The following is a 25,850-nucleotide window of genomic DNA, read 5'->3' on the forward strand; positions in this document are numbered from 1 at the left end:
ATAAAACATGAGCTCTCAGAATACTTATGGCCAAGACACAAACCTTTAAAATTGTAGCTCCAATGCTGTTTTGGATACCATGGCCTATAATTCATGTCCTGTGTTTGCTGTTCATGGTACATTTACTCCATTGATGAACTTTTAAACCACTACTATTGAGTAAGTGCTGAAGAGATAGTCAATATCCAGTTTTTACGTGGTAAGCAAACCAGAGCAAACACACCAGTCCACAGATCCAGATGAGAGAAAGCTATTGAAAAAAATCTGAAAAGCTCTCTTGGCCATTTAAAAGCACTTTTGGGAGAGTATCTGTTCATATCCACATAATGCATTTGTATTTTTGTGTCTAGCATGCACTGACCTCCGGCAGACACTAGATTAACCCCTGGAACTCTACCTACGCTCAAGAAATCCATTAAAACTGAAATGTCTTTTCCTGCCCGCTATTCTCATGAGCTACTTCCATGTTTCATGCCTCCAAACAACAAAACAGCCGAGCGCACACTTCCACACAGAGATAAAGAAATGCATGAAACTATATTGCGCCCCAGCTCGTCTTAACATGGCACCATGCCATGCCATCCGAACGCCAGCCAGGAGCTGCAGGAAAGGATGTAGGGCACAAAATCAATTTCCTTTGTCGCCTCACTAGCACCGGCTGCTCCCTTGGACCAAATAAAATTTAATCCTGCCATGACTCCTCAATTAAAGAAAAAAAGTATATTACTCTCTGACTTCTCTCTATCTTTTTCAAAAGGAGATTAGCCACGGAAATGACTTCTTGACAATAATAGAAATGTTATTAGAAAAGAGAGAGAGAGACAATTCGGGACATTTTGGTTTTTCCTCTTCGGGTGAGCTACTTGTCAGTGACAGGCAGACTGTGAAAGTTAAAAAGATGTTTCAAGTTCATTCAATGTGTGTGGTTACAGGCTGCTATTATTATTTAATGAGATTGCCTACTGACAGCCATTTAAAAATACCCGTCTGCAACAAAACAACTGCTGTAAACGACATAATTAAATAGCCACAGGCAATGTATATATAATAAAACAGTTTGCCGATTTAATAAACACAGTCTATAAGGGGAAAATAAGACTTTAATTTATTCTTTGTTTTACTGTCTCCCCCTGAGATGCAAACACATATTTGCAAGAGTGTTCTACTCCCCCGGGAATAACAGCAGAGATGAAAAATGAAGTTGAGTGAGGAGAGAGGAGGAAAGGTGTAAATGAAAACTTGTCAGTCGCATATAAACCCCCTCTATATCTCTGAGATATAGATGACTATGTTTGACCCCTGACCCCTCTTCAGAGACTCAAACATGAAGCTGAGCTCCCTGTGATGATGAGAGGAGGAAGGTAGCAGCTCTCAGATACGTTCTGCTGTCACACAACTCCTCGACATTCTGAGAGCAAAAAGGAAAGTGGGCAAAAGAGGTTGATGACCTGTGAAGCATAAAGGAAGACAACAGAGTGAAGAGGGAGTATTATTTTAAGAGATAAGTGAATAGAAGTGAATGCAATCAAGAAAATAGTCGTTATGCAACAAGAAGGCTGGTTTCATATTCATGAATCATGGTGCTGCTTCATATGAGGTGAGGCGCTCACGACTGACCTGATCACCAGTCCAATGATGGAGGAAACGGACTGACAACATTTAAAATGCATGTATGTTTGAGTGAAGGTTAATTTAATGGCACATGTTATGACACATGACATATTGGTAAGGTTGTATGAAATAGGAATATGGCCAAAATCATATTTTATGTTATTTCTCTCACATTCCCGACGGATTTCTTTTGATGAGACCATTTCTCTTCCAAAACAGATATTGATATGTGTTATTATGGATAAAAATGACGAATTGCACCGAAAGAAAAAATGTGTATGAGTCAATATTGTAACTATTATAAATCAATAACTAATGCAGACAATAACCAGCGAGCAAGATAAATGAGAACAGAAGTGGCTGCAGTAGGGCCAACAATAAACTATGTACTGTATGTCTGTATTAGATGGTAGAAAGCTTGTATGAACATCATGTCATGATTTCACCACACAAGTCGCTTCCTGTTGTTGTAAAATTTTATTTTTTATCAATACAGCAACTTTTCCGACTTAGCCAAGTGTACATCCTTCTTCTTTACTTTTCTTGCAAAAACTGAATTCACAAATAACACAAAGAACATGAGAAAGAGCGCCTACAAAAAAACAGATGTTGCAACAAGTTCATTTGGGAAAAGAAATGATGTTTGTTCACAGATCGAAATGGCAAAAAGGTTACAGTTGTCAGCAGTGGTTGCTATGGCAGCAGAAAGACATCAACTGATGGTGGCTGAAAACCAAACAAAGGACCTCCATAAATGTTTGTTGAGACATACAGCAAAATCCAATAAATTGCCTCGGGTGATTCATTTGAGTCAGTTGGGACGGACCACTCCAAGTTTGTAAAAGGCTTACCCACTCCTCACCTTTCTCTGCTTGAGGCTGGCAGAGCAAAGCTACATTATCCGCCACTGGCATAACACACCCAACTCTCCAGTGGATCTGTCAGCAGTTGTGTTGGGCTATGGGTAATGTAGGCACCAGAGTTTGACAAAGACGAATAGAATTTAAAAAAAAAGACGATCTCTGATTCTGCTGGATTTAAAAAATGTCCAGCGTGATGCTGAATCATTGCAGTACAATTTTTAAAGGTCAAAAATAAGCCAGATGATCAGATAGATACTGTCATGATCATATCAAATTTGATTTTTATTAGCTATTTAGACTTGATATTGATAGTTTTCCTGCTGTGAGTCCTTACAGGCTCAGTATTTCACACTCTTTATTGTGTATAAAGAGTATTTTTGCTGATTTACACGTGTGGACCTCTGAGGCACACTGAGAATGAGTAATTCTTCCCTTCTTGACCTTACACACCTCCCACTGTTTGAACAGCCCCACCTCCCAGCCTCTGGTAAATGTTGGCATTAGCATTTTGGCATTTCCACTGTTTGTGCTTTTTGCATGTGTGATTCGTGTTGTGCTTCAGCTCGAGTGTTCACCCATCACTGTAGAGCTGAGAGACATTTTTCATGATTGTATACACCCCCCCAACAAAAAAAAGTCTTACCATCATGAATCCTGGAAGACTTGTGTCCTGTACAGGAGGAGAGAAAGCAAGAAGGCAGAAATCTTTGACGTCAAGAACATTCTCAGTAGATATTCTCAACATGCTGCCTGCCCTTTTCAGGAGGTCAAAAGCTCACTTTTCACTGATCTCATTACAGACAGTGGCATTTCATTAGCCAGGATCTATCATAAAGCACCATTATCTCTCCATCTGATGGAGTCTGCTCTTCACAGCCTCCCAGGCCTGCTATAAATGATAGCTAATCTAATCCTGGAGCTCTGTGAGTCCCAAGTGAGGAGAGGAAAGAAAAAAAAAGTAAGGATGGAGGAAGAGTGAAGGCAAAGAAATAGAACTTTAGAGCAAAATTACACGAGGAAGAAAAGTAACACTTGACTTTTCCTCCTGCTTGGCTCTTGTTTGTCTTTATTGCTCATGGGAACTTTTGATAAATCTGCCAGTTTCAAATATTCAATATTTCTTAGTGATTTTTTCGACGTGGCTTTAAGGTCAATTCGACAAAGTCGATCAAATTTTTTTGCCTGAATTACGTTACCCTGCAACCTGTATGATGAATGTGAGACTGCTGGTTTGTTCCCACCCACAAAGAATCTATCATCCTAAATGAAAAGGTATTCAATACATTTAGCCAAAGCGACGCCGAAGCAGCCCTCTCCGGGGAGCGCTCCATGACGACAGTGTAGGTGTGTTCGACCTCTCAACCCCTCTGTGTGTGTGTGTGTGTGTGGGAGGCATGTGAACAGTCAAGATACCAGCGGTAATTAAACTCGATTACAGCGAACTGAGCTATAGCATTATGTTTTAGGCTTTAATTAACAGTGGAAAAAGTGACCCGGCCCTCTTAATTTATTAGTCCTCGAAATAATAGAGGCTTGATATATTGATATTGCAGCTGTATGTTTTCAGCACGCTGGCGTCACTGCATGCAGCTTTATGCTTGTAATTCACAGCCCAGTGAATTGTAAAGATGAAAAGAAAATGCACAGTACAGTATTAAATCATCTGCTTCCTCAGCTAATTATTTCGGGGCGATTCGTGTTGAAATCTTGCCAAAGACAAGCGTTGCTTGGTTGTCGTATTCGCAGTCAGTGGATGAAGTGGCTCTCAGCTGCCGGCTGTCAGCATAGTGACAGCCAATCTATGGGAGCCTTTGAAGCACCAGAGCTTTGTTACGTTCAATTACTTTTTCTTTTCTTTTTTTCTTTGTTCCAATTCAATATTGACTATGTTGGAGGAGAAGAAAGCCTGGAGAACTCATGAGCACCAATTGATTAATCAAGAGGTCCTCATGGAAAACTACATGAACAGAAAACTCTTGCGGCCATCAAGGAAGATAAATACAAGAGGTAGAGTGATGACATAACGTTATCGAATTGTTAGTGTGGTGGCGGAGAAAAGTCTTTGGTAACTTATATTAGAAGCAGTGATGTGTGGAGAAGTGGGTATACTCACTACTTAATTTATGACCTCAGATTTGTTTTTGGCAGTCCATCCAGCAAAGGGTAAACACAGTGTGTTATAAATAATCTAAATATCGGCAAATCATGGGTGATGGATCGTGGTCCTGAATGATGACTGGATGCTCAAATAAGCCATCTGTAACAGAGGGGGGGAAATTAGCCACAGAGAGCAAAACCATTGCCGGAACCAGATGTTTATTTCTGCTGTGAAGCTGGACATTTTAATACGGCCACTTATGGAGATTGAGTCACTTGTACAGCCTGTCTCAAGCGGCCACTCAAGGAATTACAGCTTTTAGCACTTCTGCATAGGCAGCGCCAGAGGTTACCACATGGTTATAAACAGTGATATGCACGACTACTTATTGAGCTCACCCAAACATGGGCTAGAAGCATTTATCCATTGTCAGTTAACTTCTGCTGCTTGACTTCAACGATCATGATGAAATCAACATTATCCACAGAAGAGATGTAGATTTTAAGTGTTAGTTTTTATTGGAGTATTTTTGTGTGGATCAAATGGACCAAAAAAGGTTTCAGTCACTCAGTAAAGAATATTTATTTATTTATCTTTTAAAAGAAAGAAAATTAGCACTACCGTGAATTTAATTACCAAATTATTGCGGTTAAAAAAGCAAGTATCAAACACTAATAAAACATGATGATTTAAAAGGGATGAAAATGTGGAGAGGAACGCGCTCTTTGTGCATCTCTCCTGCCTAATAGAATAGATAATGAGCACTTAATAAGATTTTCCAGGCAGTACGTGGATGCCCATAATTCCCATAATCCCATCGCCCAATAAGACTAAATACAGTTAACTGTCAACATGGCAGTTGTTTCACGATCTCCATCCACCCACTCGCCAGCAGCAGCATTAACTCTTGTTTAATAGGAGACCTGGATATTAATCCCTCACTGATATTAGCTTCATCTAGGGTATCAGGAGGGGAACACAATGTGATTAACAGAGAGGAGTCAGCTTGCATGAATAATCCCCTTTTCTTTCTATAAAGTTTCTTTTCATATCTTTTCCAGGTGACATGATACTTCACTCTGGATCATGCTGACCTCCTAATAATGGTTTGATGGAAATATACGGCAATGAGTTAAAAAAAAGGTCTAACTCCAGTTTTCTGTGGACCGAGTGCTCATTAATCTCGGTTTGACAGACTGTTTGGAGTTTGTGCTCAACTCTGTCTGTCACTTCATATTGTGCTGACAATTAGCGAGCTGTTGTCAGTAAGAGGGTAAGAGGTTGTTGTATTTTATGATTTGTGCAGATAAAATAGAAATGTTTTGGCAGGAAAATGTTGCTACTTTTAGTTTTCCAAGTTTATTGTCAGCAAATCCCAGAAAATATGAAAAACCAACAATCAAACTGACTGTACTAACACGTCTGATATACTTTATTTCTCTGTGTCCAAACTATTAGAAACACATTAGTGAGCCACATTTATGCACTGAGTGACATTTTCCTTCATTATGAGGATCCAACATACTTTAAATCACGCATGCTGTCCTATCCACAAAACTTTGTATCAACCGCTGCTGAAAGTAGTCCCCAGCAAATACGCAACTTTCTTCAGCCTGATTAACTTTTGCTACAAACTACAGTGACCAGCTGTTTTAGAATTTAAAAATCTAATTCAAAAATGAAATGACGTATTTGTGTCTTTTATAGAAACAACAAACAATAACGTCGGGCGAAAGCCATGATAACTTTTCTTCCACTGTGCGCAGGAGCATATGAATGCTGTATGAATGTAAACAAAGAGTTGTATCCTAAATACGATGGCCATTACCCAGATTTCAATGCACCATGGTGTGATATTGGACAAAAAAGTATAAGAAGCATAGTGTATAGGTACATAGTAAATAGTAATAATAGGCTATATTTGAGCATTTAAATCATTTTTGGGGGGATAAAACATTAATGCTTTTAGACTTATGGTCTGGATGTCCTAGCATGTGCTCTTTGTTGCCCCTCTGCATGCCAAGTAGACCTGAAATGACCAAACTCTAGGCCTGATAACAAGAGCCTTATACTTAAGGTCTTTCCACCAGTTTCCACCAGTCTCGTTATTTTAGGTTTCACATCATTCCTGTTGATGACATATTTTGCTTGCCAACGTTAATACTGAGATCTGGGGATGCAGCCAACACAGAAGCTATCGCTTCCAAATAATTTGGCTTACAAAATACAGATGAAGTGTGTATTTGTTGACAACTTGTCTGATCATCTGAACTTGTGCAGCGCTCTTTCCCCACAGCACGTGGTTGTAGTGTTGTGTCTGATAATAATAAACATATCAGCACTTTAAAGCATTAAAAGCAGACTTCACAAAGTGCTTTACAGGAAACACAGCGGCACCGAAAATAAGTGAGTGATACAGTACCTGCTCGACAGCAGAGGAAAAACAGAGCTTGTCACTAGCCAGCAGTCAGGACGACATGTTGGTGACTGCAAACAGACGTGTGTCACATCAGAGGTAGCACAAACCAAACTGGAGGAAGAGCAGATGCTACCAGTGAACAGTGCTGAAATAACCAAGTATTAGACATTATTATCAATCCACTTCATTTAACTTGTCAGTTTTCAGTTTAAAACAGGCGTCTGATGATGCTCAGACATTTATTATGAAAACTAAAATAATCTCTCTTTCACCAAACTGAGCTAATTTGCCTTCCTACAACACATTTTATTCAAATACGTTAGAAAGTAAACAAAACTTACCAAAACTTTCCGAAAATCACCAACTGTGGGCTGTCGGCAAGGTAAATCGGTGAAAATATTCTGAATCTATTGTACATTTAAATTGATTTTCCAAAATACATTTTGGCCACAGCAGTACATTGCTTAGCATCCCTGCTGGTACACCTGAGGGAAATGTCAATCTGAACATGATCTGCCAACAACAACAGTCTTGAGAAACAGGCTAAACAGCAAAGTTTTTACAAGGTGTATAAAACTTTATTTTCACTCCGATTTTTGTTGATGCTTAAAAGGTGCCATATGTAAGATACTGAGGAATTGTACAGAGAATTTTATGTTTTATTTACTTCTTATTGGTAATACATGATGAGGTTTTAACATCCCTTCAAATATGATCCCTTCTACGACTTTCTCAGTTGCCTACAACAGCCTGTGGACTGATTTCTATGTAAAGGTCTCTGGACGAATTTTAACGCACGCTTCAGAGTGCACTGCTAACTTGCAGTGCATTAGAAAAGAGTCTACTAATGTCAAAAAAATAAATGGCAGCTACTACAACACAGCAGTGGTCCAACATCAAGTCTATAGTCAAAGCTAAAATTACAGCGAAGCATATGAAGTTTATTCTGATTTTGTGGCTTTGGTTTTCTAACGTTAGTAGAAAAACACTGGCTTGGATAATTGTTGGTAACGGAAGCTGCCACCAGGCGTCACCTCCCTTTAAAATGACCCAATGGTCAAATTCAAAAGCAATAGCCAAGTTTCAACCTGTAGAGGGAGGTCACTATGCAAATATATAGCACAATATGTAAAATCTGATATACCTATCTTTCTTCTTAAACAGAAAAATACAACCGCACACATTCTGAATTCAAGTATATTATTATACATATTTATACTAAAATGGATAGATCTGAACTTGAATCAGTTAACAATAACACCAAATACCCACATACAAAGGTGGTTTGAGGTTCAGTTACACTTTAAAGTGTTTACTTTCAGGAGTCTTCAATCTGAATTCCTGTAATGATGTAACACTCAGACATAAATACAGAGAGACTACAATCTGTTTGTAAGTATTGCATCACCCTTAAGATGGTTCAGGTGCTGCTGTGCAAAGAAACATCAAATGTAGTCTGGTGGTTATAGGGGGAACTTAACTGTCCCTGTCAGGGTGACAGTAGTGTTCAAAGGGACACAGCTCAACCTTACACAGGGAACAGGGAACAAAAACACCTCTTCATTCTCCTCGGCAAAGCCTGGATTTCTCCATTTGACTGAACCGGATTGCAGTCTGCTTTGTAGTAGTTTCCTGTCTTATATTCAGCCAGCACCCACCACAGCACTCTAGTTATCCCTGATTGGCAATTAGAGACTCCTGATGCTTCCGCGCTTCCAGCAAGAGCAGAGAGAAGATGACAGACGCGATTTGATGATTAGGTCTCATCCCTCAAACTGTAGTTACAGATGCAGGCAGAGCTGTGTAGCTAACCTCCTCACTGCCACATTAGCATCTCTGGCTGAGGATCAGCCACAGGTGAAGCTAATGATGGAAAAGAGTCTCCCCCGTCGGGATCGTGATTAGTTAAGGGCCTGGGCGGTGTTGTTACTTATCCAGGCCGTATGAATAAAACATACACTGCAAACCAATGGTAATGAGAGACGGGAATCTGTTTCAGCAAAAACACACAGTAGAAGAGAACTAGGTGTGCCAACGTGGAGAAAACAAGCAAGAGAGATGCACAAACTCAAATAAATTGTGACAGGAATCTGTTCAAACCTTTTCAGATGTCCTCAGAGGAAGACAGCAACCAAAACCATGTCAATTGAAATTTTGATGAAAGTTTCTACGTGATTACACAAAAACACAAGACAATCGAATCAGATTTTAATGTCTCCTGGTGTAATATTGGGCCAGTGGTTGCCTATTTGGGAGACTGCCCCTGAGTGTTCAAAGATAAATTGGAAAAGCCACTAGACAAATAACATGACAGAAAAGTTGAAAGTATTGTGTTGTTGTTTTGTTTTAGACGTTCCTCTTATCTTTGCCTTTGCTTTCTTGAGAATAACTGAATAATTTTTTTAGGGCTCTAAAGATTATTCAAATAAAATGGGGGGAGAACACTCTTTGGTTGACTGACAATCAAAAGTAGTTTTAAGGAGACATAAGCCAAAAAGGTTGGGAACAACTGTACATGGTTTTATGGCAATATGCGATGAGATGTCTTGATTTAAAGTTCCCCCAAAAATACAATGTCATTGTGATAGGAATGGGCAATATGCATGTAAATGCTATTTTATTTCACAGCATCACTGTTTATTCTGATATGAAACTAATTGTAAAATTAGCAGACAGAAATCCAGAAAATTAAACAGGATCAATACATTGTCACATTAATGCAAAAATATTAAATGAAAAAACATTCAATGTTACCATAAGTCCTGCTAATTGACTGGAAACGTTGCACACAATGATCTAATCTAAGTATCTAAGTGTTAGACAAATTTATATCATCTCACCATATATAGCGTCATATTGTCTACCTGTACTTATGATATACTGCAATTTAAAGGTGCAGTGTGTCAGATTTAGGAGGCTCTATTTACAGAATATGGCAGACATTAAATATAACCTCATATAACTGTTTTCATTTGTGTATAATCACCTAAAAAATAAGAATTGTTATGTCCATCATGTTTCTACAGTAAGCCAGACTGGCTATAGATAGGGCAGTTCATGTGTGTGACCACTGTAGTTTCAACAGGAGGGTGAGTGAAGGGGCTTGCAGTCCACAACTACCCCACTAGATGCCACTAAATCCTACATACCGGTTCTTTAAAATGACATAAACCATAATAAATGTTACTTATAGTGGAGAAAAAATAGTTGGCAAGGCTGCACAGTCAATCCCTTCATGTTCAATGCCATGTTACAGTAGCAGTGATTCATGCAGAGTGATCCACTGTGGGCAGTGTAATTTATCACCGGATGTGTCGGTGGGCAGAGAAGGAGAGGAGCTGCTGATAAATGGAGGTGAGGGGAAACAGCACAATAAAGATTAGAGATCTGAAAAGAGGAAGAAGCCACTATGTGTCCCTGACCCCGAGGAAATAAAACCAGTCCGTACTGCACCTCTGTGCCAACTCACCTTCTCTGTATTCATGGGAAAGTGAGCTACTACAGCAACTATGACAGTTTTGGTCTCCCATGCTTTGCCAGTCCAGTTGTTTGACCTCATTTGGCTCTTATGTGACCAGGCAACTAAATAATAAATCCATTCTGTTCTGCCACAGCACCATATGGAGCTTGGTAATATACCGTGGAGGAGTGGAGGACATCCCTGAGGAAAGAGCAGCACAATTCTCTGGGCAATGAGCCCAGAGTGCAATGTTTTCCAACCACTTCACCGAATCTCACCAATGTTATCAAGTAAGGCTCCCATGGACTCTCTTTTATCTACAGCAGTTCATCCCCCGACTATCAAAGCATCAATGCATGACAACATACGTACACAATATAAAGACACAAACGTACATTTATGCAGGAAGGGGGGAGATGTTTCCACCAATCATGACTATAATAACCTTTTTTCCTTTCCAATTGTAAAAAAAAATGAAAAGCAAACAGCACCAGAAGGGCAGTTTATATGAATGGAAATATTATCTGTATAAAAGCAGAGCAGACTTCAGGACAGGGTCACTGGCAGACAACAAAACTTTGAACAAATCTGCTGTATATACTAAGAAACATGTGCTCCATAGTAGGTGTCATTGTGCACTGTTTTGGTTGTACTTTACTGTTTTGTACTTGCAGAAAATGATGCAAGACGTGTGCAGAACAATGTCAATCAAACTGGGAAAAATGCAGCAATTTTAAAGTTAACAGTCGAGTTACTATTTGCGGTATCTGCAGAGGAGACACTGGTTTGATTGCTTGTGCATAAAAAAAAAGAGATTCAAGTCGACATATGAAAGACAGGATTGCACTAACACTTCTTCTTACTGTTGCTATAGAGCCCGCCTAGTCACAAAGATAAAAATATATATTATATATACAGCTGACAGTGATGCACCTAAAAACAAGGCCAATAAATTCGACAGTATCAAACATGCAATAAGTGATTTTTTTTTTCTTAGCCATGTGGGGGCAGCGTAAACAACTTGTGACCAACGACAGTAAAAAGAATGGACAGAGCATGAGTGATGTCACCTACAGGTTTCCAAAGTGCCGTTTTGAAGTCACCATGGTGGCTGTCCTGCCACTTCCGCTTCGCAGCTAATCATCCGCGGACCAGAGGCGGGCTGAAAAAAATTCATAAAATTCTAAAATTCAGACTCAGTACAGTTGTCACAAACAGGGAAATTAGCTATAGAGACCAAAACCTGTTTTTTTTGTATCAGGCTGTAAACATGTTTATTTCTGCCGTGAAGCTGGACATGTGACCACAGCATTAACATATTACAACATATTATTATACATTGTCACAGCTGCTTATTCATGGTTGTGATTTTGACCACTGGGTGAATATGGGTCAGATATTTTAGCTCTCTTTTAGCTCCATTTTTGGTCTCCACCAACTAAGTAAATATCAGGCCCTACAGCTGCTAAATGCTCCACTGAGTTCACCTACCAGCTGCTGTTACCAACAACACTGTGAGAGTGACAGTAAACCACATCAGCAAAACAGCAGCTGGACAAATGAACAAGGAGCGGTGGTAATTCTCACGAGTGACCCTTTGGCGCCGTTTTCACATTGACAATGTACACAAAAGTAATTACTGAGATCTGGGAACATGGCGCCATCGCTAAAAATGAAACATATCAGTGCTCAAAACATGAGCAGTCAAATGATCATACAGGATGTAAACAAACACACACACAGTGTCCTTTTAAGTGACTGACTATTACTGACATTACGCCCACATTCAGTTATATAGATGGTTGCTGACTTGTATACAACCTGTCAGAAAAAAAAACATTTATAATGAACTGGAATTATACTTGAAGGAGCTTGACTTCTAGTCTGTCAACTCTTTATTTCAACAATGACACAGACTCACACTTAATGACAGAAAAAAAACAGAAGGTGGACAGAGAGGAAGAGGAGAGTAGAACGAGGCTGCAGCGATGCGCTCACATGCAGAGACGTGGTGGACGAGGAGCAGAGATGAAAAATGATGTCGAGATTGAAATTGAAATAGGTGGGAAAGCGTGGGAGTGGAGGAGCACGGGAGTGTGAAAAAGTGGGCGCGAATGAAATACATGGATACATATAGAAGGTGAGAATGAATCGGGGGCAGACAGAGGCCACCAAGAGGCAATCAGATCCCCGGACTGGATGAACGGATGTGTGAACAAGCGCTGGACAGATGATTAGCAGATGTCACTGCTCGGTCTCAGGCCTGCAATGACATGTTATCAGAATGAGACAATTAAAAGGCTTGTCACACCAGCTACAGGAGGAGGAGGAGGAGGAGGACAACGAGGACGAGGACTCACTGTTGAGTCAGAGGGAGAGGATGTCTGTGGAATCGCTGCTCTTTTAAGGCCCTGCTGCATCTGGTCAGAGGTGTCCTCCGATTTAAATCAATAACAACAACAATCTAGTCTGAATTGACATCTTTATAATGTCAGCCTCATTATGTGTGTTATCTTTGTGGGAGCTGGAACATTATCCGACAACAAAACACCAACTTGGTATTTCTTGGCGATATGATCAGTAGATGATCAGCCAATATACAGTGAAAATATGTCATCGGAAGATTGGGATTCATTCTTGACAGTCACTGATCATAAAAAACAATCAATGATGCACACTGTATTTGTTTACTAGCGGATCTTGACCTCTCCGATATGGCGACGACACAGATGCAGAGAGGCGACATACAGCAGGCTCCTTCCCTCTCAAGATGGCAGCGAAGCCGATGAAAATGGGGGTTTATTCAGCTAATGTTGTGTCTAACTCACAACCGTTTTTTAACGTTTTTTAACGTTTTTTTTTTTAAATGGTCAAAATGTGACAGACTTGTTAAACCTTGTTTTTAGCCTCGCAGTTGTAGCCCCTACTGGCCGGTTAGGTGGACTAAGGAGTCATGAGTCGGTATAAAACAGTTCAAAGTAAATTGCTATAAAGATTCCAGTCATGCTGGATTAAATTGACACTTCCCTGGCATATTTAGTTTTCAGTAATGAGCTCATCAAGGCAAGGGAGAAATAAAGGGAGAGACGGTGACGAGTCAGAATTTAAAAAAGGAAGATTCTGAGCACTTTAATTATTAAACAAAACTTTGGTCCAAAAGTGACAATTTCATGGTGTCTTTCTTGTTTGTTTGTTTGTTGTGCGTGTATATATTTTGTGTCAGTTTTTGTGCCTGATCTTTGTGTCTGTTTATGGTGGAAAAATATGAAAAACAATAAATATATACAACCCTGAGGAGGTGTAGATTATTATGTTTAACAACAAGCAGTAACTTAAAGGAAATTATCACGATGCTTTTATCTGAACTGTCCTCTGGAATTACACTCCTAACCCATAGAAATTACATTACAGCCTATACTTCTGCTGAAATCACAAGATGAAGCCAGCGTTCCACTGTGAATACAGATCAGCTTCCTCGAGATAATAATCAAGTGAACACTTTCTGACTGAACCCGAGCTTTAGCTTTAAAACACATTTCCCAGGGCATATCTTTCCACACAATAATGAGGGATGTGGCGATGATGGGGGGGGTCCCAGTGGGAGCTTTAAGGGGAAAAGCCAATCGGGTTCGTGAAGGGGGCAACATGTAAACACACACACACACACACACACACACACACACACACACACACAAACACACATAAACACTGATAACAATGCCAGTGTGCATAGAAAGCAGGAGCAAGTGAGCGTAACATTAGCATTAAGTCAAACGGGCTATTTGCTTATTCCACACAGACTCTGCCGTCACTTCATAAACCGGTTTACTGATGGAAGCGGTTTCCTCATGTATGACACACATTTAGTAATTGTTGTATCAGCACTGAGGTGAGGAGGAGGGATAGAGGATGGAACATTACCCAGCAGATATTTACATTTTGACTGAGAGAGCTATTAACGTGCTTCTGCAAACACACACACACACACACACATAAATAAGAGACACAGACGGAAATGTACATGCTAGATGGTGCCTTCTTTAAATTTTCAAAATCTCCATTCATCTGATGTCATTTTTCATTTACGAATAAAGGAAGAGAAAAACTAGCAATTAGTCTTTGTGAAAGAGGAATTGATTGTTCATATTTAATGGCTGTTACGAGCTGCTCGGCGGTGCATTGGCTGGCCCTGCTTTCATGTACAGTTCACTGGTTAACAAGGGAGTGGGGCTTGACTAATTGAATTGCTGTGTTGTGCGCTGTAACAGATCTTAATCAGGCGAGAGCATCGGCACACAGACGGCAGGCTCATTCATCCCCAGGCCTGACATCTGATCGCTGGAAGAACAATTATAAAAGTGATGCACTGGACTCGTGCGCCGGTTCACTTGGTAAAAACGTGGCTAGATAAAGATTATCGCCGCTCTCTCAGGCTTCTAAGATTCCTTGTTTCCTGCTCATTTGCAAGCTAAATGTGCCAATCAGGGTTTCAAGGGTTATTCAGACTCTCCACAATCAAGAAGAGGTGTCTTTCGAGAAAAAACAAGTGTTGAGTGTTTAGATTTTACCACCACTTCAGAGGGATACACTCTGCACATAAAGCACGCTTACGGCAGATCACAAGGAGGGTCGTGCTAAAGGCTAATGCTTGAGCATGCATGTGTGTGTATTGACGTGTGTATATGTATTGACACATGTAATTCAGTGTCTGTGTGGTTACCAGGGGTGAAATAAATATTCAGATGCTGTACTTAAGTAACCCCGATGATAGCACAGAGTAGAAATACTCCATGATCGGAGGCCTTTTTTTTTCATAGACAGGCCTATTATTTCTAATTTCGTCATTTTTAAAAGTAAGTTTCATTTTGTTGAAGTAAGAATTCTCCCTGCCTTTTGATCTGCTCCAATTTTAATTGGCTGGTAATAAATCCAGAAGAAGAACAAAGCCTTTTAGAAACTGAGCTTGTTTTTTATATTCAGATTTTGAATATAAAAAACAAGCTCATCTTCTAAAAGGCTTTGTTGAATTGAAGTTACCTCAGAGTGACTTGTAACTACAGCTGTAAAACAATTACAGTGGAGTAAAAAGAATTCCCTCTGAAATTGAGTGATGTAAAAGAAAAGCAGCCTTCCCAGATTTTTTTTTTGGTCAATTTTCTCAGGAAAGTGAGAGAATATCCGACTGAGCTAGATGGATTTCATTCAATCCTGGACCCCCTGCTGCTGATCCAGAGGAGGCACCGCAGCAGGAACACTATTACTCTGCTTTTATCACCAAACTCTTCACTCACTCTGGCCTGTGCCTGCTCTGAAAGCAGCCTCTGCTATCCATCCATCTCTGGCTAGATTCAAAATTGCCTGTGCTATCTATCTTACACTGTGGTGTAAATAGTATTCACCGTGCATCTCCAGTGAGATAGAGTAAAATGGTTCTCACCCGCCCATTGCAAAATCCCTGACAACAACAAAACACCCGCTGAGTTAGCTGCAATGATGAGAGAAATGGGACTCTTCAGCTCTGTGCACGAGCAGCCATGGCTCTGTGAAACCTGTATTTTTGCTTTTGAATGCAACCATCAAAACACATCCTTTGTCCCACTGAATCTCCATGTGAAATGTGAGATGCATTTGTTGAGGAGGTGGTGGCGGTGTGTCTGGCAATGGAGGGCTCCATATGTTCCACATTTGTTTACCCAGTCATTACAGGCCTCTCCACCTTGTGTGACTACACTGTTGTCTTAGCGGGAGAACGCGCTGTCACCCCACCCCGGCACCCTCCCCTTCTTCTTCTTCATCTCCATCGTCACGGGAACAGCAGCCACAGGGGAGAGCTGGCCCACAGGAAATTAGGTGTGTGACAAGATAAGACCCTGTGTTCATCTGATACCGTTCCCTGGCAACCAGTAAGAGCAGCGGAGAATGACAAAAAAAACAAAACATGCAGATATGAGTGTAGCTCTGTCCTGTTACATTCACCTGCAGACTGTAAACGTTTAAGACAAACTGAGCAACCAGCACACTTATTTTTATACAGCTCATATACAAGTAACACTATCTATCTATCTAGTTGCCTGCAGTGTAGACTCTGTGGCTGGCGAGCTGCTATTTCACTATCATTCTTTAAAACACTGACAAGAAGATGTGTGGCTGTAGGCCTATCTCATGCTGTGCTTTATGGGTTTTCACATCAGTATGTGCTGATAAAGTGTTATTAAAGTGGCTGTCCTGGCCAAGAGAGTCACTACGAAACTCATCAAAACTTCCCCAGTTATTCTAATCTCATGGAAGGTAATGAAAAAGTGTCAAATGTGACGTTCAAATGAGGTATCTTCACATACACAGCGCATTGTAAACAGGACTGAAGTTAGAACGGGTTTGTGTTGTATCTTCACGGATGTCGGCAGGTTGCAATTTCTCTGTCTGCTGTCTTATTTCATCATAAATTGACCCGATGTGATGAAGCCCGTCTCTCTCAATCACAGTTTTACACCCAGGATTGTTCTCTGATGGCAGAGCAGGAAAATGTTTTCATTCATGTCATGATTCGTCTGCTCGCAAAAAACTCCAGTCTTTGTTGTTCCTTGTACTTCACTTCACTGTGAGCCACAGTCCAGCGCCAGTCCATCAAAAGGACCATCAAAAAGCCATGCAGTGTGCACGCATCCCCTCGCTCGCCATGCACTGCTCACTGTACCACCTCAGTAACCCTCAAACACACACAGCAATATGGACAATATAAGAAACAGCACAATAAAAAGGGAATTCATAAAAACTTTTCGTTCCTTTTAAATGAGATGCATGAAACCAGCTCTTCCAACAATAGTGCGTACATGAGGGATGTCTTTGTCTGAGTTGTTACTGGATTGTGTACTGTAGAGTTCAAATGGTTCATGTAAGGACGTAAAGTTCAGATTAAATGTAAAGTAAATCTTGCATGTGTTCATTCATATACAGCCTAGGTACACGTCGTGTTTGGAGTGAATAAACAGACATCAGCTGTACACTTGTGCAAACAGCACAAGGTGAAAAGTCTTTCCACTCCAGAGGCCTTTTGTTGGCTAGTCAAATATTTCTTAGGTTGGTCGAGTTGCCCTGTGGGGGCACTCAGTAATTTAAATGCTGGCTGCAGCCCTGAATGCAAACTGAACTAAAGTAATGGTAATGGACAGGCCATTTGTAAGGCGTTTAACCAGTTTACACTGAACAATGAGGGGACGATTGGTACTGCTTTCTTTACCTAGATCTCATTGTTGTTTTTCATTGCTTTTATAGTTTACAGTAAACAAGGTCTTACTGTTCAGCTTCTAAGATCCACAATCATTCCTGTAGCTAGAATCACTTAAAGGTCCAGTGTGTGGGTTTTAGTGGTACCTAGTGGTGAAGTTGCAGATTGCAACCAAATGGATACTTTCACATGCCCTCTACTTCCAAGTATGAAAGAAAAACTCTGGCTGCCTAATTCATATAAAAAGCAAAAGTCCATATCTAGATCAGTGTTTGGTTTGTCTGCTCTGGGCTACTGTAGAGAAATGGTGTTCCAACATGGCGTACTCCATGGACGAGGACCTGCTCCTACTGTAGATATAAAGGGCTCATTTTAAGACAACGAAAACACAACAGTTCTTTTTTTCATGTGATTAAACACTCATGGAAACATACTAATGAATATTGTATTCCATAAATACTCCTAAATCTTAAACACTGGACCTTTAACGTTGGTTGGCTAAAATTGCCATGAGCATGTCATGTTTTTGTACTAGAGCTGAAAAGATTTCCACAAAAGAGTGGATGAGACTGTACATGAATCGTCTTACTGAAATTATTACCTCTAACATTAGCATATTCTCAGGAATTAAACATGTTAAGTTTTAAAATACAACTTTTCAGATACTTTTTATCTTTTTACAGCATTTCTGGAGAAGCAATAGGTCCCACGCAGACACAAAACTCCATCACTCATACAATCTCAGTGTGTACATTGCACAGATAATGGTGAAACGTCGAGGTCATCAAGCTCCCTCACACCACACACACCTCCATCCTGAGGCTGAGCCATCAATCTGCTCTCCATCGCAGCTTCAGAATCAGACACTTTGATCCACCTGGTCAACCTACATCATTACTCTGGAGGTCAGATCTCATCTCCACAGTTTCACTGGCATCATTCCACATTAATTCATTGATTCACTGCCTCGCCTTCAGAGAATTAAGAGCAGAACCCAGAAAATCAGAAAGGCTGTCAGACAATTTGAAAAAAAAAGAAAAAAAGCTCCACCATAGGGGACAATTTTCTGCATTGAGTGTTTTTACTTTTAACACTTAAAACATATTTTCCTGATTATACTGCACAATTTAAAGCAGGACATTTACTGTGTGTTATTAGTATTTTTACCTAAAGCATCTGAATACTTCCCCCACCAGTGTGTAAGAGACCGAATTGGTTCTTGGTTTGTTGCTGTTGCTGCTGTAGTTTGTTAAAACAGAGTCAGCGTTGTCCACGGGATTTTCCCTCATGTGGCCACTAAAAGCAACCTGGAGGCCGAGGCTAAGCACTTAATGTGTGTCCGTATTTAGCACAGGTGGCTGTCAAGCAACCAAAACCAGCATGTGTGAAAAAGAAACTGTGCCAGGTGTCATTTTTAATTACAACACAAGAACAACAACCCATCGGGCTTAAAGGCAGCAGGATAAATTGCTCTGACGGCTGGTTTTACTAGTCAGTGGACAAGCTGGAGAAAGTGAGCATCTGCTCATGTACATGGTACATGGGCTGCCACAAATGAGTCTATTCATGGGTCTATTTTTTTTTTTTTACACGTGCAGGATGGAGAAAGTAGGACATGGACAGGCAGCTTCTTAGGACAGACTTCTTGCAGATAGTGATTGCCTTTTTTCAACGGCCATTAGCAACTGGTGTGCGTTACTGTCTGATAACAGAATAAAATAGTACCATACAGTACCGAATTGGTTTCTTGTCGGATGCATGGCTAACCCAGCTACTTTAGCAAGTAATACCGAAGTTGTCAACCAGGAAACAATGAAAAATCAGAGAGTTGCGGTGAAGCAGCTGTTTATGCATAAAATATGATTCAGTTTTACTAAAATCAGCAATAAAAGTGAAGTGAAGAAAGTTCTGTCTTTGTGTAGCAATCAGTGAGATCACAACTACCTCTGGCAAAGGACAACACCTCAGAATCACTCAGTGTCATAGGAAAAAACACATTTCATTGGATGTAAAATTAGTCCCCAAATGCAGTATGAGTTATCAACATATTGATTTCCAGGTAATGACAAGCTAAAATACCATAAGGAATACCTAAAGTATCCACAAAATGACTAGTCGTTGTGCCAGATACTGGCGTATAGGTGATGCATAGCACAAGACGACTTCATGAGGCCTCCATTCCTTTTTTGCATTATCGCACATTCTTCATCAGGGTCGCGGAGGACTGGAGCTGCATTTTTGCTAAGAATTTTTGTTTCTCTTGATTCTCAAAACATTTTTTTCCCCATCACTGACCTTTTAATGGAAGATTTGAAAATGTTTTTGACAAATTGATTAGCGGTGAAGTCACAGCGGGAGATCCTCTTAGTGGAAAAGGAGAGACAGACATCAGCCGTGCACTCAGATAAAAGGACAGGAGCTGCTGAAAATAGATCACAAAAACACTCAAACTAAAACAGAAACATTGACCTTCAGCGGTCCGCTCAGACAACAGAGCCTCACAGTTGGGAAACCAATAAGAAACATGTGACAAACAATCTGACAGAGTCACAGTTTCAGAAAGACATTTAGATTTTACATTTAACATTTCCTGTCACAGTCACGGTGACAGCAGGAGCATTTAGGAGAGCTGCTGCCAATTTTTGCTGCCATTTAAAGTTCAGCAGCTTTTATATGCAATTTAGATTGCAACCAACACCGGCTATCATCTTTAATGTCGTCATGAAAACAAAACAAATGTTACTGTGAAAGGGGCTGTGAGGAAACTTATTCAGACTTTTCTGCAGCCTGCTCTCACTAAATATCATGACAACTCAAAAGGAAAATGTCAAAAACACAACTGACTCAGAGCAGCCCCAAGAAAAGTCTGACTAAAGATGACTTCAAGACAAATTGTCAGCTGATGAAGCTAAACTTATCTGCAAAAACTTGTGAAAATGAGCAGTAAGTGACACTTCTAAACGCTTTCAGCTCAGATAAGCTGACATACAATCAATCACGGTGACAGGTTATATTCTTTTATTAACTTCTACAAGAATAAATTGTGTCACAAGTTGCAGTGGATGGGTATGTATACCAAACTCCTGACTTACTTTATAAAGTGTAATAAGATAATTAAAATAAATAAAGGAATACTTAATGAATCTGTCAAGTAACTGACGACTCCTCATGAGATAAGGCATGCAACACTTTTTGGCGTTGAAATAGGTTTTATTAATTCATTTTAGCCTACTCAAGATTCAAAGGTTTCCAGAGATGTCAAATATGTCAGGTTTTATGTGCCAAGAGAGGGAATGGATAAATAATTAGGTGATAAATAAAATTCATAAAATGAACGAGTGAAAGATAAGAGAAGAAGAGTAAGGACAAACATATTTACACCTTTTCACTCATCGCAGCTTCATTAAAGTGTTGAAACACGTAGATATTACATATATATGTCATAGTTTGTCTGAGTGGAAAACTGGAAAATCATCGACGACAAAGAGAAAAGCATTAACAAACATAGCAGCAGGCAGGTTTTGTGCTGCTTTCTATTGAATCACATTACGACACAGAGTTGCACTGTATTTGATATCTTCATTACAGATTTTCAGACAAGATAACGTGACACAGGGCAGCAGCAGGACGACGACGATAGTGACAAGCCCTCATAATCTTCCTCTGCCTGCCCAGTTTCAGTTCTTTAAACCAGGCGTCTGATGTTCAGCAGGGTGTCAGGCTCACCGATGGGTGCTGCCACTGCAGCAACCATCACATAAAAGCTACATGTCACTCTTCATCACGTATTAAATCTTCTTCTCCACATGAAGCCTTTCTCTCCGCCTGTGCCTCTTTCTACTCCGACCATTCCTTCAGTTTTTAAACACCCAGGTTCAAGCTCTTGTTTGAGCCAGTTATAAAGCATAAAGATCATTAATAATTTGATTAATTTCTACATTATCTGCACATGGCAACTACATAGGTTAGAGGAGAGATTGTGGATTGTGTTGTGATTAAGGTTTAGTTAAAGTTTGGTAACTAATGACTAAAAGCAGAATTTTCTCTCCCTACAATGTAGCAGAGTATAAGTATGAAGGAGAAGCACAAACTGTAACTACTAAAGAATCTCAAAATTGCACTTAAGTACAGTACTTGATCTTCCAGCACCTGAATCTTGTGCTGCAGAACTGTGTAGTTTGAACACATTTCTGGGGGTAATGGGCTGAATTATGCATGTGTTGTACACAAGGAGAATATATTCATGCACACACTCCTCCTTCCCTGCTTCCCTGCTCACCGCAGTTGCAGTGTTGCATGCTTTCATATGACCCCTGACCTCAACATTAGTATGTGAAAGTCAGTACAGTTAGTGTGCCCACAGGCAGGCAGTCAGACATGCTGTCAAATCCCATCAGCTGCTGTTCTTCTGTGATTCAGCAGCTGGATTTGGAGGTGGGGGAAGACATGCCGGATGTTGGGTACATGCAGGGGATGGCCCACTGTCACTCATCCAGAGCCTTCCTGGGCTTCCCACCAGCCCTTGATTCGCACAGCATGTCAGGATGGCGATGACAGGGTGACTGGGAGACATCAAGACGCAGGCAAAAAGGTTAACAAGGTCCAGATTTAGCAGGAGTGTAGCAGTCACCTCCCCGTTGAACCCTGCTGACTTTAACAAATCACAGTATTGCTCATTCACCGCCTGACTCTGCATCGCTGTCACTGTAACACCTTTTGAGGCTGCAGTTCAGTGTGCGTGTGTGTAGTTTGTGTCTATGTGTATGCAGTCTAGATGATTATAACTCCAGGCAGCGTGATTAAACCCTTTACTCTGTCTCTTCTTTCTGTTTGACAAGGTTTCACTCTGACATCTGAGGTCCTGTGAGTCACACCAAGGCCTGCTGGTGTGACAGCAAAATGACATGAATGCAAGATTTGACTTTAACCATAAAAACTTTAAGTCTATGGTTGAGCAAGAAGAAGTAAAGGGTTTCTTTCTGAGGAGGAATTCAAAGTTATTCAGTTATTCAAAGCAGATATAACCCTTCATATTGATAAAAAAAAAAGGGGACGACACATACCTGTGGCAGTTTTATGAACCCATCCTAATGAAATATCTTAAATTCTGTTCATAGTGACATCAACATGACTGTCACATACGGCTGCCTTTCTATGTCCTTCTCTCGGCTTCTCGTTTTGTCTGCTAGTTTTGTTACTTCCCTGCTTGACTGCCATCTGTGGAAACTAACTGACTAATAGTTTTGCCAATTTAGTTTTGGAAGAAACATGTGCAATGTGTTGTGGCGGTTGGGATTAGGCCACTAAAACACTGAAAAATTGTGTTTTGGATTAAATATTGGAACTAAGATTTCTCCCTTTGTGACCCTTTGAGACAATCGCCATAAAAACATGATTCATGCTGCAGTTAGAAAAAGGAAAGCGAAGAAAATGTATTGTCAGTTGATGTTTTGCAGATATGTTCTGTATGACCATTTTCATTCATTAAAACATTAATATAACTTATTATGTAGATTATGTTTCCCTTAAAATGCATTTAAGCTTTGTAGACACCACTCTCTACAGACTGTTTAATAAACAGTGGACACAGCTTCCATATGAGATGTAAATCCAACGAAAAATTCTTTCTAATGGGCAGCAGGTGGCAACACCACTGGTTTCAGAAAGTCTCATTCTATGCAGTCTTATGAGAAAATGATCTGACTTCTTCTGTGTCCCAAAACCAAAAAGATGGCAACAAACTCAAGGCTTCAAAATCGTAGTCCAAAAACCAATGGGTGACGTCAAGGTCAGAAAAATGGTGGCAGAAATTTAACAACTAAGGCAGCATGTGAACATAAGATTGACAGCGTATTTCATCAATCAGTGTGAAAAAATAAACCTCTATCGCAGCCTGTGTCAGCTGAAAATGAAAAGGGTGGAAACGATTCATCACTCTTTCCTGGTTCTAGAAAAAATAAGTCTCAGAGACACAAAATGGCAATCATGAACATAATGTCAGACTGAATAATAGAGTGAAACAAAATGGCAATTCAGTCCAATTAGCAGGCTGAGAAAGATCATTTTAGTGAAGTGCAAGAAAATGAAAAGGATTCAAATATGTAAAGCCAACCTTTAAATTAGTTATCCAAGTGTTTTTTTCCAAATGTCAATAAAGAAACAAACGGATGAATCATGAAATATGTGCAGTCAAAACATGCAGCAATGAGAGCGAGAGAGACTGTTACAACCTGTGACAAATGTGTGCCTGGATGTGAAATATGTATTTATGGTCACTGTAATATAGACACACATGTGGCCGTACACATACACACACAAGGCCTGTAGGATCATCTCTGAGCTGATAGTCGAGAAGATCAGCAAACCATGATTGGACGCTTACAGTAAAGCTCGAGCAAAGCTTAGTGCTATCAGAGCAACACTCATCAGCAAAGTTCAGCTGCGGTGGGTTACCAGTTCAACTTCTCCTTTTGAGCCACAAGATATTTGCTCTTTGTTCTGTGTGAAGTCTTTTTAAGTGCCTGCAAGACCCCAGAAGAAATGGGAAGCATTGACTTTATTTAAGCCATGCTTAAATATGCATGCATAAAACGTAATATCCCTCTATATAATGCCTCTGCACTCTTGGATCACACATGCTGATAATCTGATTTTCAGTGAGAAGGGATACTCAAAGAGGCAACTTTCTTTGAAGTCACACAATTTTTGCTGTTTTTCATTTTGTTTTCCCTTAACTAGCTTTAAAGCTGCATTAAATGAATATTACCAGTGGAATAAATTACTGCTCCTAATGTGAAAGATGCTGCTTGTAGACGAGTTATTCTCAGGAGCAGCAGGCAAACAGTCGACAAATAAAGTTGTATTGTGAGCAGCATGAAGGAACTACAAATTGCATTTTGTTGCACAACCCTGTGTTGTAGTGTGATAAATAAATGAACCTTATATGGGCCTCGTAGCAGCTAAAAGAGCCAAATATTTTCTTCAGGAGGTGGTGGAGAACCAAAACAGAGCAAGCAAGACAAATTAAATAATATAGCTGCAAGCAGCGATGGGGGTGCCTAGAGCATAGCAGCATAGCAGGCAAGCCTATGCCTGCGCAGAAAGGTGTCATGAGTCCATACACCAAGTTTCGTGTTGATACATCAAGGTATCGCAGAGATATTGGCCTACTTCCTGTTTAGAAAAGCTACTAACACAAAAGGTGCCTTTGCAGGGCTGCAAGGCCCCAATAAAACAAAATTCTGTATATTTTAACAGAACATATGGTATATGGACCAGGGAATTACAGGTGACACAGCAATACAAATCCAGTATTATATAAAGTGCCTCAATAAATGCAGCCAATAAGCTCTTGACTGCTGTGGTCAGCCTGTGAGTTTCTGTTGCCACGTAGGTAACAGTGACACGTAACACTCATCAACAGTGGATGAGGTCTTACTGTTTTTTTCCCCCTCTCTCTCCTGCTGGTTTAATTATTGAAACCCAAAGGATTATTTGTGCAGTAGTGGAAAAATTTTACACTCAGTGGGGAGTTTGAACAAGATTAAACCCTGACAGAGCTCCCCAAAAATAGTCTGAAGAAGAGATGTGTCCTCATCCTCAAAGTAATATAATGAACTTTTCTAACCACTTGGTAGAGTGTGACTCACCACATAAAGTATAGAGAGAATGATAAGTGTCCCCTTTAAATACATGACATGTCAAAAGACAGGCTACTTAGCTCAGACATTTTCTCAGCTGTCATCGGATGGAGCAGGAATCAGACACGTGAAATCCTCAGCACAGGAGAAAACCATTAAAGCGCATTCATCTTATTCCACCAGGCCACATGAAAGAGATTCAAACATTGACTTTTAGATTCAGACACTCTGTACAGTCATAGCTCCTCCTGTATTAGCATAAACATCACTAAGGCGTTTCATCTGCAGATGTCAATGACGGTATTCAAGCCATCCGAGAAAACGTGAGACATCTTTGAGGATATTTATAAATCCACAGAGTTAGTGCTCACAGTAAAATGTGTCAAAATAAAGTCTCAAAAGAATAGTTGTTACTCACCTTGTTGCCAACAGTTAAATGAGAAGATAGATAGCACTCATGTCTGTACTTCAAACTTGCACATTTCCTGTAAAGACAGATAAATGGTGGCTCGTCGCAGATGTGGATTGATGTTA

This window comes from Larimichthys crocea, chromosome XII (assembly GCF_000972845.2).
Source record: "Larimichthys crocea isolate SSNF chromosome XII, L_crocea_2.0, whole genome shotgun sequence".
In the NCBI taxonomy this organism is placed as follows: Eukaryota; Metazoa; Chordata; class Actinopteri; family Sciaenidae; genus Larimichthys; species Larimichthys crocea.